Source organism: Macrobrachium nipponense, chromosome 8, assembly GCF_015104395.2.
Source record: "Macrobrachium nipponense isolate FS-2020 chromosome 8, ASM1510439v2, whole genome shotgun sequence".
Classification (NCBI taxonomy): domain Eukaryota; kingdom Metazoa; phylum Arthropoda; class Malacostraca; order Decapoda; family Palaemonidae; genus Macrobrachium; species Macrobrachium nipponense.
In genome coordinates this window covers 35,772,309-35,788,066 of record NC_087203.1, presented here as the reverse complement: position 1 = coordinate 35,788,066, position 15,758 = coordinate 35,772,309, and the positions used below count along the sequence as shown (strand labels likewise).

At 44.1% G+C, this 15,758-nt stretch overlaps 1 non-coding gene across 1 annotated transcript; it reads right to left on the bottom strand.

Moving 5' to 3' along the window:
- Window positions 1-5,878: 5,878 nt before the first annotated feature.
- Window positions 5,879-6,041, bottom strand: LOC135223364 (U1 spliceosomal RNA). The gene has a single exon (XR_010316488.1). It is a non-coding gene; the product is annotated as a U1 spliceosomal RNA (small nuclear RNA).
- Between the last annotated feature and the right edge of the window lie 9,717 nt (window positions 6,042-15,758).

Below are 15,758 nucleotides of genomic sequence, written 5' to 3'. Positions count from 1 at the left end.
TTTTTTACTGTTATTCTTAAAATTAAAAAGATGCTTTAAATCAATCAGTAACTAAAATTTTATACCAAAAACATACCAATTGGAAACTATACTAGTTTTAAAAGTCCTTTGAAACACGGTCTCATATATACTAGACATACAAGCTAACACAGATTTATAAATAAACAAAACCTACCAGAGAAAACACTAAAAGAGGAAGGGCGGCACCAAAACCTCAGCCCAGAAGAAGGTTCTATACCAGGGAGGAGCTGGAGGAATCCAGGAGGGAAGCAGGATTCAGCAGGAAACGGAACAGCTCCAGGTCTGCATCAAGAAGACCTTCCCCCCAGCAAACAAATCCACAGGCACCTAAGCCATTGCCAAGGTCTATATACATCAAAACAGTCGATCTCAGGGACAGATTGACAGACTTCTCAAAACGCATCATAAAGGGAGACATCAATGCAGAAACTATCCAAGAGTGCATAGATGTACTTCTTAAGAGCTTCATCAAAGGAGCTTCCAAGTCCCCCTCCCCCTCTACCACTATGCAGGAGGCAGCGACCCAAGCTGCACCAAAACCCACTCCTCAAACCCCCTCACCTCTACCTTCCACATCCGCCCTCAACCCCTCACCTTCCACATCCTCTGACCAAATAAACCACACCCTCAACTCATCCAACTCACCCTCATCATCACCATCAACCACTGAAGGCATGACAGAGGAAACTGGAATAACATTCGCACCAAGGGACCCCAGACAGTTCTCCTCAACGTACCAATCATGCTGAACATCATCAATTGGAACGCTGGTGGAATAAGGACAAAGGCAGCTACACTAATTGCAGTCTGCAAAACAGAAAATGTGGACATCATTCTACTGCAAGAAACCATGCTAACAACTGGGACAAAATTCAGAATAACTGGATATAATGTCTACACAACCCCATGCATAGGCACAGACAGAGGATTGGCAATTCTCGTCAAGAATTCAATCCCAACAGCAAGAACACACAACCCAATCCCCTGTGGCAACAATGTGGAAACCCTAGCCGTGAGAATCACACTGCTAAACCAGAGGATAGATATATACAACATATATAGAAAAATACATAGAGAAGAACCAGGAGAACTACAGCTCACACAGCTCTTCGCACATGCAGCAGATTCACCAACAATTATATGTGGGGACTTCAACGCGCATCACCCTCTGCTATCATCCCCATCGGCCACAAACCAACCTGGAGAGCACATAGCCTTCTCTCTAGATGAGTTTGAAGGAGTCTCACTACTCAACTCAGGGCAACCTACACACATAAGAGGAGGCAGATTAGATTTGACATTTGCCACAACAACAATCAGACACCTAACAAGGTGGCAAGTACACACGACATTAGTGAGCGACCACTTTGCCACAGTAACAGAGCTGGAGATGCAGCAACTACCGCCAATACCGCCACCCCCTCCGACATGGAACCAAGACCTAGCAGATTGGGTTGTGTTTCGAAGAGTGGGCAGCACAATACACACCTCCAGAAGACATAGATCAGCTAGAAAAAGATCTAGTTGAGGCTATACACAATGCTGCAAACAGGGCAATGCCCATGAGAGTAGGAAGAAGAGACCACACCTACAAAGACTCCTGGTACTACTGCCCAGAAGTAAGAAGACTGAAAACCCTACTGAACAGGGTAACAAAAATTTATAGGAAAAGGACAACAGAAAACAGGGAACTACTACAAGCAGTCAAAAATGATGTTCAACAGCAGCTGCAAGAGATAAGAATTGAAAAGTGGATGGAATGGTGTACAAAACTATCACAGTACACATCTCTCTCGGAGCTATGGAAGTGGCTGAACAGAGTAGCCGGAAAGAAGAGAACACCCGTAGCAACTCACCCTCACCCACTAGAAGAAGCGGAAAGACTGGCAACATCCTTCGCCAATAGGACTAGCTCAGGTAACCTCTCCCCTGAAACAAGAAGAATTCAGGATCAACTAGCACCGATTCGATGGGAGGAGATCGATGCGGCCTGCCACAGACCAGACGATACTGACATCCCTTACACAGTAGAGGAACTGAAAGCAGTTTTTAAAGTTGGCAGAGACACAGCACCAGGAGCAGACAGGATAACATACACCATGATCAGCAAAATGGGTCCTGCAGGAGAAACAGCCTTTCTGAGAATCCTGAACAAAACACACATCGAGCACACAAGACCACAAACCTGGCGGCAGCAAGACACGCAGCCAATCCCCAAACCTAAAGATCCAGAGAACCCAAGACCAATCGCATTGGTGTCATGCATTGAGAAAACTGGAGAAAAAATGGTACTAAATAGAATGAAGTACAAGATTGGTCCACTGCACAAGCAGCTATATGCATATCAGGAAGGAGTCGGAACTACAGAGTGCATAACAGATGTTCTCAGCTATATAAATCAGAAGAAGGCCACAGTAGTCTTCATAGATTTTGAAAAGGCTTTTGAACTAGCCAGTCCAGCAGCAATACTACAATCAGTAGTAAGGAAGGGAGTCCAAGGACACTTACTAGCCATGACAAAAAACTACGTGCTGAGAAGGCAGGCCAGAGTAAAATTCCAAGGAGTGATGTCTACATTCCACGACTTGGAAAATGGCACCCCTCAGGGAGGAATTCTGAGTCCATTTTTATTTAATATACTAATGGAGAATATAGCCTCCCTGCAGCTTCCAGAAGGCGTAGAAATTCTTCATCTATGCCAATGATGTGTGTGTAGTAGCAAGGGGAGCTGTTAGAGTACCCAGAATGCAAAGGGCACTCAATGACATCAACAATAAATCAAATGAGCTAGGCCTAAAAATAAACATAAATAAAACAAAGGCCATGACAATAAAAGCCCACAGACCGCTGCAACCACTAACAATAGGAGCTGAGCCCATAGAATGGGTAGACAGCTACATGTACCTAGGAGTTGTCATAGATCAGCAGCTAACTTTCAAGGAAGAAATCAAGTACTTGAGAGAAAGAGCAAATGCAAGACTTGCTGCCATGAGATACATGTCATCCCTGAAGGAGGGAGCAAATGAACACATACAAAGGAAGTACTACCTAGCCTGCACTAGAACATTGGTGGACTATGCTGCCCCCACTCTGATAAGGCTGACAGAGGCTCAGAAAGAATCACTGGAGGTCATTCAAAACAATGCAATGAGACTCATGCTAGGAGCACCTACATGGACAAGGCTGTGCAACCTCAGGCTTGAAACTAACCTGCCAAAGCTAGAGGATAGGATTGCACAGCGAAATGTAAGCACAATGGCCAAGATGTTCCTCTCAGAAAGAGACTCTATCTCTAAGAAAAGAGCAAGAGAGGAACTTGCCAACACCCACCCGATTCAAACTTCGAGTTCCTATGGTAAGGACCAAAGTGAACAACATCAAAAGTCTAGGCATGGCAGAAACACTGCTGCAACTAGGTCCAGACACAACCACAGGGCACACAACAACTACCACCCTGGAAGAAGGACACTACAATATACAAATACACAAGCCTGCCAAGAGCAAAAGAGGACTGCACAGGAGAAGAGCTAAGAGCGGCAGCCTATGAAGCAATCAGAAACACTGAGACCATAGGGGCACAAACATACTACACTGATGGCACTGTAGATCCTGAGAATCAAACTACGGGAGCTGCAGTATATTCAAGAAACTTCACAGCCTGCTGGAGGACCTCCAACCACGCCTCCACTATGCAGACAGAGTTAACAGCAATAAGACAGGCACTGCTGTACTCACTGGAGAATGAAGTAGGGCCTGTAATCATCCACACAGACTCAAAGTCCTCAATGCAAGCCCTGCAACAACAGAAAATTAAAGAAAATAAGGCACTGCTGGCTGGAATTAAAACACTGCTACTCCCAGCCACGGCGAAAAGAGGAAGACCTGTCACCTTAAACTGGATACCCAGTCACATAGGAATTCCAGGCAATGAGAGGGCTGATGAGCTAGCCAAAAGTACAAAACACATTGACAGAGTGCAAGTACATATACAACCTGCACTGCAACAAGTCAAAAATGCAATGAAACCACTCTGCAAAGAAAAATTGATAAATGACCATCGTGAGTGGGTAGAAAAGAACTCACCGTCTGCCAGATGGTATAAGAAATCGACTGGTCTAGTGCCTCCTCCCATAGACAGGCACACACCAAGAAAACTTGCTGTGATCATCCACAGACTCAGGCTAGGATATAAAGCCTGCTGGAAATTGTGGAAAACAGTGTCAGACCATGTGAACACTGTCAAGAAGAAACACAGCAACCACTCCTTCACTACCTGCTGGAATGCAGAGAAACAGCACAGCTAAGAGGTGCAGCACAAAATGCAATACCTGCACAAGATGCTGAGCATGCAGCTGCCACAGTCACAAAGACAATCATTGAAACTTAGAAGAGCATGCCCAGGTGCTCTACAACCTACCTCCACCAAGGTAATCAAACTAATAAAATCAATCACCCTCATCACATCCCCTCATTGTAAGGCTCTATCCACATCATCCACTATCATTCTTTTAAACACTTTACCTACAACTAAAAATCCTCCCGCAGGGACCCAAGGGAGTAAAGGGTTGGACAACCCCACCTGCACCGCTTCTCGATTTTCGAAAGCCTTACACTCATTCAAACTTCTTCTATAATATGACATGATGGCCCTCTCTTACTGACACCATCATCCTTCCCCTGTCCACTCCTATCTCTACAACTAAAGATATTTCCAATTTCAAAAAAAACTAACCATGTACCTAAAGAATCTTTTCAGATCACCTACGGGCCGAACAAGGGAAAGGCCCGTGCCAACAAGAAGTGTTGGCTTAATACAACAACAACAACAACAACAACACTAAAAATCAAATTTGCGCTTCATGTACACCCAATCAAAGGGAAATGAAACTTTCGAAACAGAGCATAAAATAAACAATCAGAAATCATATATTGCCACTAACAGACGCTTGATGAAATATATAGACTGAAGAAAAAATCAGTGCAACACTACCAACTACACAATCGTGTACTAATTGAGGTAGGAAATAACTGATGGAGTATACACCTATTCTTCCAAAAGCTTTAGAGAATGTAAAATGAAATGAATGAAAATAACAACTCTGAATCCTTGAAATATACGGACATGAGAACCCTTACAAAAATAAGAGAATCAAAACATCCATTTATGGCCTAGTGCCAGGCCGGGGAAAGACTATTCGACACTCATTTATGAATAGACTTCAACGTATTGATAATACAAATCATAAAAATAAAAGCTTCATACGTATGTAAAAAATTATAATTTGATAAACCTTGTAAATAGCCCTACAACCCTAAAGACTTAACCTTAGGTGACAGTAAATGTGAAAGGGTGAAATATATAGCAGTTGACGAAAGACTGTAACATCTCGCACTATGGCAACATGGAAAGTGCATATTGAAAAATTACTTTTCGAGACAGACGAGAATTCAGCCTATTAACTTACAGATGAACAAACACATAGTTGTTTTTGAAACTATACAAAACATGTCGTTTTACTCAAATATACAATAAAAATGCTGATGGATAGTAACAGTGCAATTACTTCAGTGATCAGTGTGTTAGCGTGTTCAACTTAGAATATAATCAACTTCACATGATCGCTAAGAAAGAAGTGACAAATATAAAATGAGTTACATTTCATTCTATCCACTGTAAACAAAATCCTTTTCTAAATCTTTAGAGACAACTGACCAAAGATTAGCTTTCTGCAGATGTGTTGTATTCATAACTTAGAAGTTTTAGAAAAGACATTTACTGACGGTCAACAGTCAACTAACTCCCATAATGCAATGTTACTTTGGCTGTTGGCAATTAATTTGTGATATGAGGATTATTAGAGGGATAGCGCGAACGCAGTCCCTCGCTACCAAAAATTGCGCACCCGAGTTGACCACATTTGGGTCAATCGCAAGGGTCAGCACCACCGGAGTGCAATGGTGAGCCTCACCTTGGGGGAACCACCTTCGTGATCATGGTGTCCCCTGTGCCAGGTAAGTATGCTCAACCACCCTTCACTTGCACACAACATGCCGCAAACTGAACACAATCCATGAACAGAAAACTTATGATGGTATTAATGCATATTTACGATATAACAATCCTACAGACTGATAGCATGTCTTTTATAGTTAATAATTTTCAATTGCAAAAGTTTGAATTATCCATAAAGGAGAATAAAGACTTTAAAAAATAAAAGAAACGTCCAATGACATTCATATAATAGATATAGACTAACCCACAGCCTCGACTGATCGCATTTAATCAACAAATGCTACAAAATAAAAGTTATTCAGCACGTTCTATAAAACTTTGGCCATTACCCTTATCATTACCACTATTGTTAATTTCTGAACCGCTAATTTTATCCACTCAATTTATCAAATTACAATTCAATGTTGAATGCAGTAGCCAATAGCCATGTCTAACACTTCTCACGATTCCCGTTGGGTGGTGCTTCGATCGCCGATGAACAGGCAGCGGGAATTTTAAATATGTCATTCGCATATTATATGTTGAAGCGAGCAAAAGGCAGGCTTAATTTAAAACATGGGTTCTCAACTTGGGGGTCATGACAAGAATTTATGGAGGCCATAGCAGACTGTGACAAAATTACAAATTATACATTTCATTATAAAATATTGTTAGAAGTCGGAATATATATAAAATGCACCACTCTGTCCCGGCAGAAGAAAAAAAAATATTTTAAATTTAAAAAAATGATTCGGCTGCCAAAATCTATACTAAGAAAAATCACCGAATGTATCCTGGTGTTCAATGCATCGATCACATACCCAAAATTTAGTGAAATTGCAATTCGGCTAAGCTTTCCTTTTTCATATTGAACTACTATACCTATTTATGTGAGTCTGGTTTCTACACTCTTCTACAAATTATGAATTCGACCCAGTACCGATTAAATGTGGACCCCGACATGAGATGAGCTTTGTCAATGACAACCTCAGATTCATCAACCGATTGGAAATTATCAATTTCAAGCTTCACACTGAAGTGTTCATAATATATAAAGATAATTGGGCTTTTTCCTCAATAAATTAATATTTCCTCTGAGGCTATATGGTGTCGCTAGTGACGGCTATAGTAGATTCACATCAACCGTGCATTTGATGTCTAGGCCAGTCCCTTACAACGCTCCTGATTGGCTGTTGATAAGCCAATCACGGGGCTGGAAACTGTCTCTCTTTCGAGAGTTCATATAGGCAGGATGTATGTTTCACCTCTCCTGAGGGATACTTTTGAAAGACGTATCCCTCAGGAGAGCTGGAACATAGATCTTACCCATGTGAAGTCTCTCGAGAGACTCTTAGTTTCCAGCCCTGTGATTGGCTTATCAACAGCCAATCAGGAGCATCGTAAGGGACTGGACTAGACATCAAACGCACGGTTGATGTGAATCTACCATAGTCTCTTGTAGTATAGTGATTTAATTGTAGACATTAAGCATACTACAGAAATTCATCAACTAAGAGCATCATATAACTGTCAAGATTGTAATTAATTTATTTCTTGTAAAGTACCGGTGTTTTCGTCATCAAAATCTTATTTACTTATAAGTTTTATCCTTTTTTTACCTCTATTTTATTGGGGGGTGGGGTGTAGAAATTTGGAGCCATACGAAAAGGTTGAGAATTCCACGAATGCAGTGAAAAAGAGTCAGAACCACCGATTTGAAACAATAGTGTTGGTTCCTAAACAGAAAAGTAAGTGTATATTTGAAACTTGTATGCTGCAAGACAATTTCACTGTATCTCTTTATTTAAAGGATTAAAAAGCTGAAACGTTCATGAAATGCAATAATGTAAAAAACACTGATGCTTCTATTCATCCTTACGATTCAAATCCACTAAACAAATGTACGCATTGCCACAATTCTCAATAGACACTATGAAGGGGAAGCATTGTATATTTTACCAAAATAGAGAGAACTTCCCAGCAACAGAAAAGCGGATCTCGATCTGTACTTTGTACCCAGGTGGAATACCTGCATGCTATTCCAAAATGCTGGAAATTTAAACTCTACAAAACATAACGCGAACCTGCTTGTATAAGAATTTTTAGCATGAATTACCGAACAATGAGCTTTCTTTCATCAAACAGTTATATATTTAATTATTCAATTATTACTGTAATAAAAAAAAATAACGAAAATAAACCTGAAACGTTCATCTCCTAGCAAGACCTGTTTTATCTGTTTGTTTGTTTGTATGGTATGGTGGTTTTTACGTTGCATGGAACCAGTAGTTATTCAACAACGGGACCAACGGCTTAACGTGACTTCCAAACCACGTCGGGAGTGAACTTCTATCACGAAGAAATACACATCTCTCACTCCTCAGTGGAATGCCCGAGAATCGAACTCCCGGCCACCGAGGTGGCACGCCAACACCAAACCGACCACGCCACTGAGGCGCTCGACCCGTTTTATCGAACGCGAGTCCCTTGGTAGCGAGCCAAGGGTATCCCTTCTTAAAAACAATGAAGGAACGAACCGTGTCATTCAGGCACTAGGCCACTTTCTGCTGGTTCCTGTACAGGCCAATGAAATGAAATTTGAATTGGTTAGACAACAGGATAAAGATATCCCGAAAATATTTACACACACTTGCAATAATTGTAACCAGGTTTTCAAATGCCATTAAATAAACTAAGTAAGTAATGATAGGGTTCATATATAACTGGAAAGTTTACATTTTTATACTCTAGACTTACGATATTGCATTACGGTCGCGAACCCGAAGCCACTACATAATTCAAAATATGGAAATATACCAACCATCATACATCTACAGGTATGTAAAAAGGGTCTGGAGAAACGTAACTTAGTATCCCATGTGAGTAAACCTTCATTTTCTTTTCGACTTGTAAGTTATCGTTTTCTTTGGTGACTGCATCGTTACCTTACTATGCATTTAATATATTTGAAATTAATTGTAACTTATAAAAGTTAGAATCTTCTTCAGATCCGATATCCATCCTATCAAACATGACTGAAAAGTCACGGCATCAAAAGATCAGAGACATCACTCACTAGAACTGGAGAAAAAAAAAACCCTAGTACATCAAGTCAAGGAGAACATAAGCCCCTCTCCTACTGCTTTTTTTTTTTTTTAACCAGTATTCCTTAACCGGCAAAAGACGCTTTAAATCATAAGGAACAACTCCGAATCAACACGGTTCCACATTCCTTGTACTACTAATGTACCAGCAATTATAAGTTTTTATGGCCAAAAACATAGCAATTGGAAACTATTGTAGCATTAAAAGTCCTTTCAAACATGGTTTTATATGCAGACAAATACGAGCTAACACAGTATAAACAAATATTTAGAAATGATATACTGCCACTAGCAGACGCTTGAGAAAAATTCATTCCAATACAACCAACTATACATACAATCGTGGACCAAGGTAAGAAATAACTGAAGGATTATATATTTATTCTTCCAAAAGCATTAGAAAATGTAATAATAAATGAATGAATATAACAACTCTGAATCCTTGAATTATACAAACCCTTACAAAACTAAGAAAATGAAAAAATATCCATGTATGACCCAGTGCCAGGCATGGAAAGACTATTTGCCTTTATATATAGGCTTCAACTTATTGATAATAATATGCAAAACACAACAATAAAGCTTCATACACATCCTAAAAAATGATAATTTGATAAACCATGCAAATAACTTTATAACCCTAAAGATTTAGGAGACAGTAAATGTGAAACTGTGAAATATATAGCAGTTGATGAAAGGTTGTGACCTCTTACACTATAGCAATATGGAAAGTGTATACAGATTGAAAAATTACTTTTTGAGATAGACGAGAATTCAGCCTATTGACTTACAGATGAACGAACACATACTTGGTTTTGAAATGATACAAAAATGTTATTGTTATAATACAATTAAGTTTGTTCATACTTACCTGGCAGATATATATATAGCTGTATTTTCTGACGTCCGACAGAATTTCAAAACTCGCGGCACACGTAGTGGGCGGCCAGGTGGTAGTACCCATTCCCGCCGCTGGGAGGCGGATATCAGGAACCATTCCCATTTTCTATTCATATTTTATTCATGACCCTTGTCTCCTGAGGGGAGGAGGGTGGGCACTCTAATTATATATATCTGCCAGGTAAGTATGAACAAACTTAATTGTATTATAACAATAACATTTTGTTCATGAAACTTACCTGTCAGATATATATATAGCTGAATCCCACCTTCGGATGGTGGGTAGAGACAGAATAGGATTTTTAGGAAACTTAAATTAAGTAAAAATTTACTTCTTGGTTCCTTACCTGATAGCAAAGTAGACTCTGTGATTACTGTCACTTAAGCCTGCTTCTGCTTTTATCAGAGTTGCCAGCCAGGTGTAGACCTGTAGTGCTGGTGCACTCTGGATGCTCTGTCAACGGGGACGTGACCTCAATGTGACAAGACCATCTAGCCAAACATATGGCAGTAACACAGCAACCGACCACCACCTGACCAACTAACCAAAAAACCCCTGACAGTTAAACTAAAGAATGGGAGATTTCCACAGAAGATCTCACCATCAACCAAAAACACAATAAAAAACTAACCTAAACTAAGCTAATGGATAGGGAGAGAGCTACCTTCAGCCCCAAAACTGTGTCTGCCGAAATGTAAGGCCCCAAAGAACTACAGTTCTCGTAGATCGTTCTCACATCCCGGAGGTAATGTGAGGCGAATACGGAATTGCTCCTCCAAAAGGTGCTATCAAGGATATCTTTGATAGACATATTCCTTTGGAAGGCAAGAGAAGTAGCTACGGCTCTGACTTCGTGAGCTTTCACTTTAAAGAGGCTCAAATCAGTCTTCTGGCAAGATGAATGAGCCTCTTTAATGACGTCCCTCAAGAAGAAAGCCACAGCATTCTTCGACAACGGCAAATCTGGTCTCTTCACCGAGCACCAGAGATTACCTGAGGGACCTCTTATCTCTTTAGTTCTATTAACATAGAACTTGAGAGCCCTGACAGGGCACAGGGCTCTCTCTGGTTCTTGACCCACGAGACCCGACATACCTTTGATTTCAAAGCTCCTCGGCCAAGGATTAGACGGGTTATCGTTTTTTGCCAAAAAAGACGGGCTCAACGAGCAGACAGCGTTGTCCCCCTTGAAGCCCACTAGGCTACTGAACGCTTGGATTTCACTAACTCTCTTCGCCGTCGCCAGAGAAGCTAGGAAAAGCGTTTTCCTCGTCAAGTCCCTTAGAGAAGCTTCGTGGAGAGGCTCAAAGGGACTTAGCATTAGATGTTTCAAAACCACATCGAGATTCCATGAGGGTGGTCTTGCCTGTGGAATCTTGGAGGTTTCGAACGACCTTAAGAGATCGTGTAGATCCTTATTGTCAGAGAGGTCCAGTCCTCTGTGGCGAAAAACGGCAGACAACATACTCCTATAACCTTTAATTGTAGGAACTGCCAATTTCTGCACATTTCTTAAATAGAGCAAGAAATCTGCTATCTGGTTCACAGAGGTCGTGGAAGAGGAAATTCCTTCCTTTCTGCACCATGCCCTGAAGGAGGCCCACTTAGACTGGTAGACAGCTCTTGAAGAGGCTCTTCGAGCATTAGCGATTGCTCTCGCAGCTGCCTTTGAAAAGCCTCTCGCTCTGGCCAACTTTTCGATAGTCTGAACGCAGTCAGAGCCAGAGCGGAGAGGTTTTGGTGATACCTTTTGAAGTGAGGCTGTCTGAGTAGATCTCTCCTCCAGGGCAACGTTCTTGGGAAGTCCACAAGGAAAGTCATGACCTCTGTGAACCACTCTCTTGCTGGCCACATCGGGGCAATCAGAGTCAACCTTGTCCCTTCTGAAGCTGCGAACTTCCTCATGACCTCCCCCATGATCTTGAATGGGGGAAAGGCGTAAAGATCTAGGTCTGTCCAGTTCCAGAGCAACGCGTCCACCGCAATTGCCCCTGGATCCAGAACCGGGGAGCAATACAGAGGAAGCCTCTTCGTCCTCGACGTAGCGAATAGGTCGACTAAGAGGACGTCCCCACAATCTCCATAATTGTTGACAGACTTCCTGGTGCAAGGTCCATTCTGTTGGCAGAATCTGATTTCGTCGACTGAGAAGGTCCGCCCTGACATTCTGAACCCCTGCCACGAATCTCGTCAGGATCTTGATGTGCCTTGCGTCTGCCCATAGCAGAACTTCCCTAGCAAGGAGAAAAAGGGATCTGGAGCGAGTTCCTCCCTGATTCTTTAGATATGCAAGGGCTGTGGTACTGTCTGAGTTGACTTGAACAACCTTGCCTGACAGTTTGTCTTCGAAGAACTGCAGCGACAGGAATATCGCTGCCAGTTCCTTTACATTGATGTGCCAGGCTACCTGTTCCCCTCTCCAGGAGCCTGACACTTCCTCCCCCCCTAGTGTTGCTCCCCAACCGGAAATGGAAGCGTCTGAGAACAACACTAGGTCGGGGCTCAGAAGATTTAGGGAGAAGCCCTCTCGTAACTTCTGAGGGTCGAGCCACCATCTTAAGTGGTCTTTTACTTTGTTTGAGATCCTTAGGATCGCATTCAGGTCCTCCTTCGACTTCCATTCTTCCGCAAGGAAAAATTGAAGAGGCCTGAGGTGCAGTCTTCCCAGCGAGACAAACTTTTCCAGCGAGGAAATGGTGCCCAGCAGACTCATCCACTCCCTCGCCGAACAAGCTTCTCTCCCTAGGAAGGCTGCGACTTTCTCTAAACCCAGCCGCTGACGTTCCTGGGATGGAAACGCCCGAAAAGCCACTGAATCCATCTGAATCCCCAGATACACGATGGACTGTGTCGGGGTCAGATGCGACTTTTCGGAGTTGACCAAAAGACCCAGAGATTTTGCTAGGGCTAACGTCAACTGAAGGTCCTTCAGACATTTTCGTCTCGACGACGCTCTGATCAGCCAATCGTCGAGGTCGAGGGATATCCTGATCCCTGAAGAATGGAGCCACTTCGCTACATTCCTCATTATCATTGTAAAACCATTGGGGCCGTGCTGAGACCAAAACAAAGGGCTCTGAATTGCCAAACCCTGTTGTCTAAGACGAATCTCAGGTACTTCCTTGAAAGAGGGTGGACGGGGACGTGAAAGTACGTGTCCTGCAGGTCCAGAGACACCATCCAGTCGCCAGGTCTCAAGGCTCCTAGCACCGACTGAGGCGTCTCCATTTTGAACTTGTTCTTCTCCACAAAAAGATTGAGCCTGCTCACATCCAGGACTGGGCGCCAACCCGACGACTGCTTCGGTACCAGGAAAATCCTGTTGTAGAAGCCCGGTGACCCAGGTCCAAGACTTGCTCCACCGCTCTTTTTTCGACCATCTGGTCTAAAAGATCGAAAAGGATACTTTTCTTCTCTCCCTGATAAGACGGAGAGAGGTCTCTGGGAGTTGATGTTAAAGGAGGAGGATGTAAAAAGGGGATCTTGTACCCCTGCTCTACGATCTTGAGAGTCCAAAAATCCGCCCCTCTCTGCCTCCATGCCTCCGCAAAGAACTTCAGCCTGGCCCCGACTGGCGTCTGAAGGACAAGATCATTTGGTGGATTTCGGTTTAAATGAAGCTCTTCCTCTCGAAAAACCTCTCCCTCGAGGAGCTGCTCTCGAGGGGGGTGCCCCGCGAAAGGGTTTGACTTTCTTCGGGGGTTTACCGAATGAAGATGTGGAAGGAACTGCTGGGCATCTTGAAGACTGTACCAAGAGGTCCTGGGTCGCCTTCTCCTGCAAACTCGTTGCAAGATCCTTTACCATAGCCTGGGGGAAGAGATGGTCCGAAAGAGGCGCAAAGAGCAATTCCGCTTTCTGAGCGGGAGAAACCGACTTCGCGGTAAAATTACATAACAGAGCTCTTTTCTTTAGGAAAGCCGTTCCAAAATGAGAAACTAGCTCTTCCGAACCATCCCTGACGGCCTTGTCCATAAACGACAACACGCTGGACAGCTCCCCCAGACTGAGAGAATCAGGACTTCTAGACTGAAAGTCCAAAACTCCCAAGCACCAGTCTAAGAAATTAAAGACACTCAAAGTGCGCAGCAGTCCCTTCAATGGTGGTCCGTCTCCACAGGAGTCCAGGACACCTTAGCAGACGATAAGAGGGACCTCCTCTGAGCGTCCACTAAACTGGAGAAGTCCCCAAGAGCGGACGAAGGAACCTTTACTCCCACGTCCTCCTTGGTTTCATACCAAATTCCTCCTTTCCCGGAGAGTCTAGAGGGAGGAAGGGCGAAAGTGGTCTTGCCCTGGTCCTTCCTTCGAGACATAAAATCTTGTAGCTTCTTGAAAGCCCTCTTGGTCGAAAGCGACATCTTCATTTCAACGAACTCAGGGGTCTTAAATGACTTAGAAGACGAAAGCTGAGAGGGAGGAGACCTAGGGGCTGCCGGCTGAAACTTATCCCCGAAGGATGAACGTAACAGCCGCACAAGAACCTTATAGTCCGAGACAGCTGAAGCTACAGGAGGTTCTTCTTCAACTGAACTCCCTGGACTACTAAGTTCCCCTTCCTCCCTAAGAGGAACTGGAGAACGTCCATCCGGAGAGGGCGTAAGTCCAGCAGTCTTAGGCCTGAACAAAGACTTCCGTTGATTGGAAGTCACCGCTTCAGGTACGGAATCACCCTTACGACGATCCTTTGAAGGACGGACATCCTGCGAACGTAGCGAGTCCTTTGAAGCAACGGGAACTGTCTTACCAGACACGTCCCTACGAGAGGAAGCGCGAGCTTCCTGACGAGAGGCGCCAAAAGCGTCCTGCTTAGCCAAGCAAGCGTCCTGCTGAGCGTCCTCAAAAGCGTCCTGCCTCGTCCGAAAAGCGTCCTGCTTCGAACGGCGAGCGTCCTGCCGAGCGTCCTCAAAAGCGTCCTGCCGAGAGCGCAAAGCGTCCTGCTTCGAACGGCGAGCGTCCTGCCGAGAGCGCAAAGCGTCCTGCTTCGAACGACGAGCGTCCTCCAAAGCGTGTGCGAAAGATCTACTCGGAGAACGAGAACGGTGACAATCCGGAGGTGGAGAGAGAGACGAACGAGAATGAGACTGCTTCGTCCTCTTGACGGGCAGCCTAACGTCCTTTCTCCGCTTAGGCTCGACTGCTGCTGGGCGAGTCCTTTGAGCCATGAGAGACGTAATCTGGTCCTGAAGGGACACAAGGATATCCTTCGTAGGTGACGAAGGAGCAGAAGAAGGGGCAGGACTGACCCTGCGAGAAGGCGAGGGGCGAGGGGACGCCTCCTTCCTTCTAGCAGGTACAGCTACCTGCATCTCAGGTGAACACGCCTGTGCGCGCAAACCAACGTCCTCGTCGGTTGAGGCTCTACCTCTCTTCTGAGGAGGAAAAGCGTCATACGCGTCCTCTGACGAAAGTGGTGACATAGGACGTGAAGCGTCCTCAAAACGAAAAGTCCTTTTCAACGGACGCGAGTCTCTCCGAGCGCTCCACCCCTTGCGCGGGGAGGACGCTTCGGAGGACGAAAAGCAATCCTTCAGGACGCGCGCTCGTGCGCGCTCCTTGGCAGCCTGGGACTTAGCAACAAGGCCTGCCGAAGGGACGCCAGATCGGTGGGGAGCCCCCGTAACCCTCTTGCGGCTTTCGACATACCCACTCCCTGAGTCCTGGGAGTCCGCATAGAGGGTCTAGGACCTAGAGGCATTATGGGGCCGATCTGACGCCCCCTCCACAACACTAGGGGCAC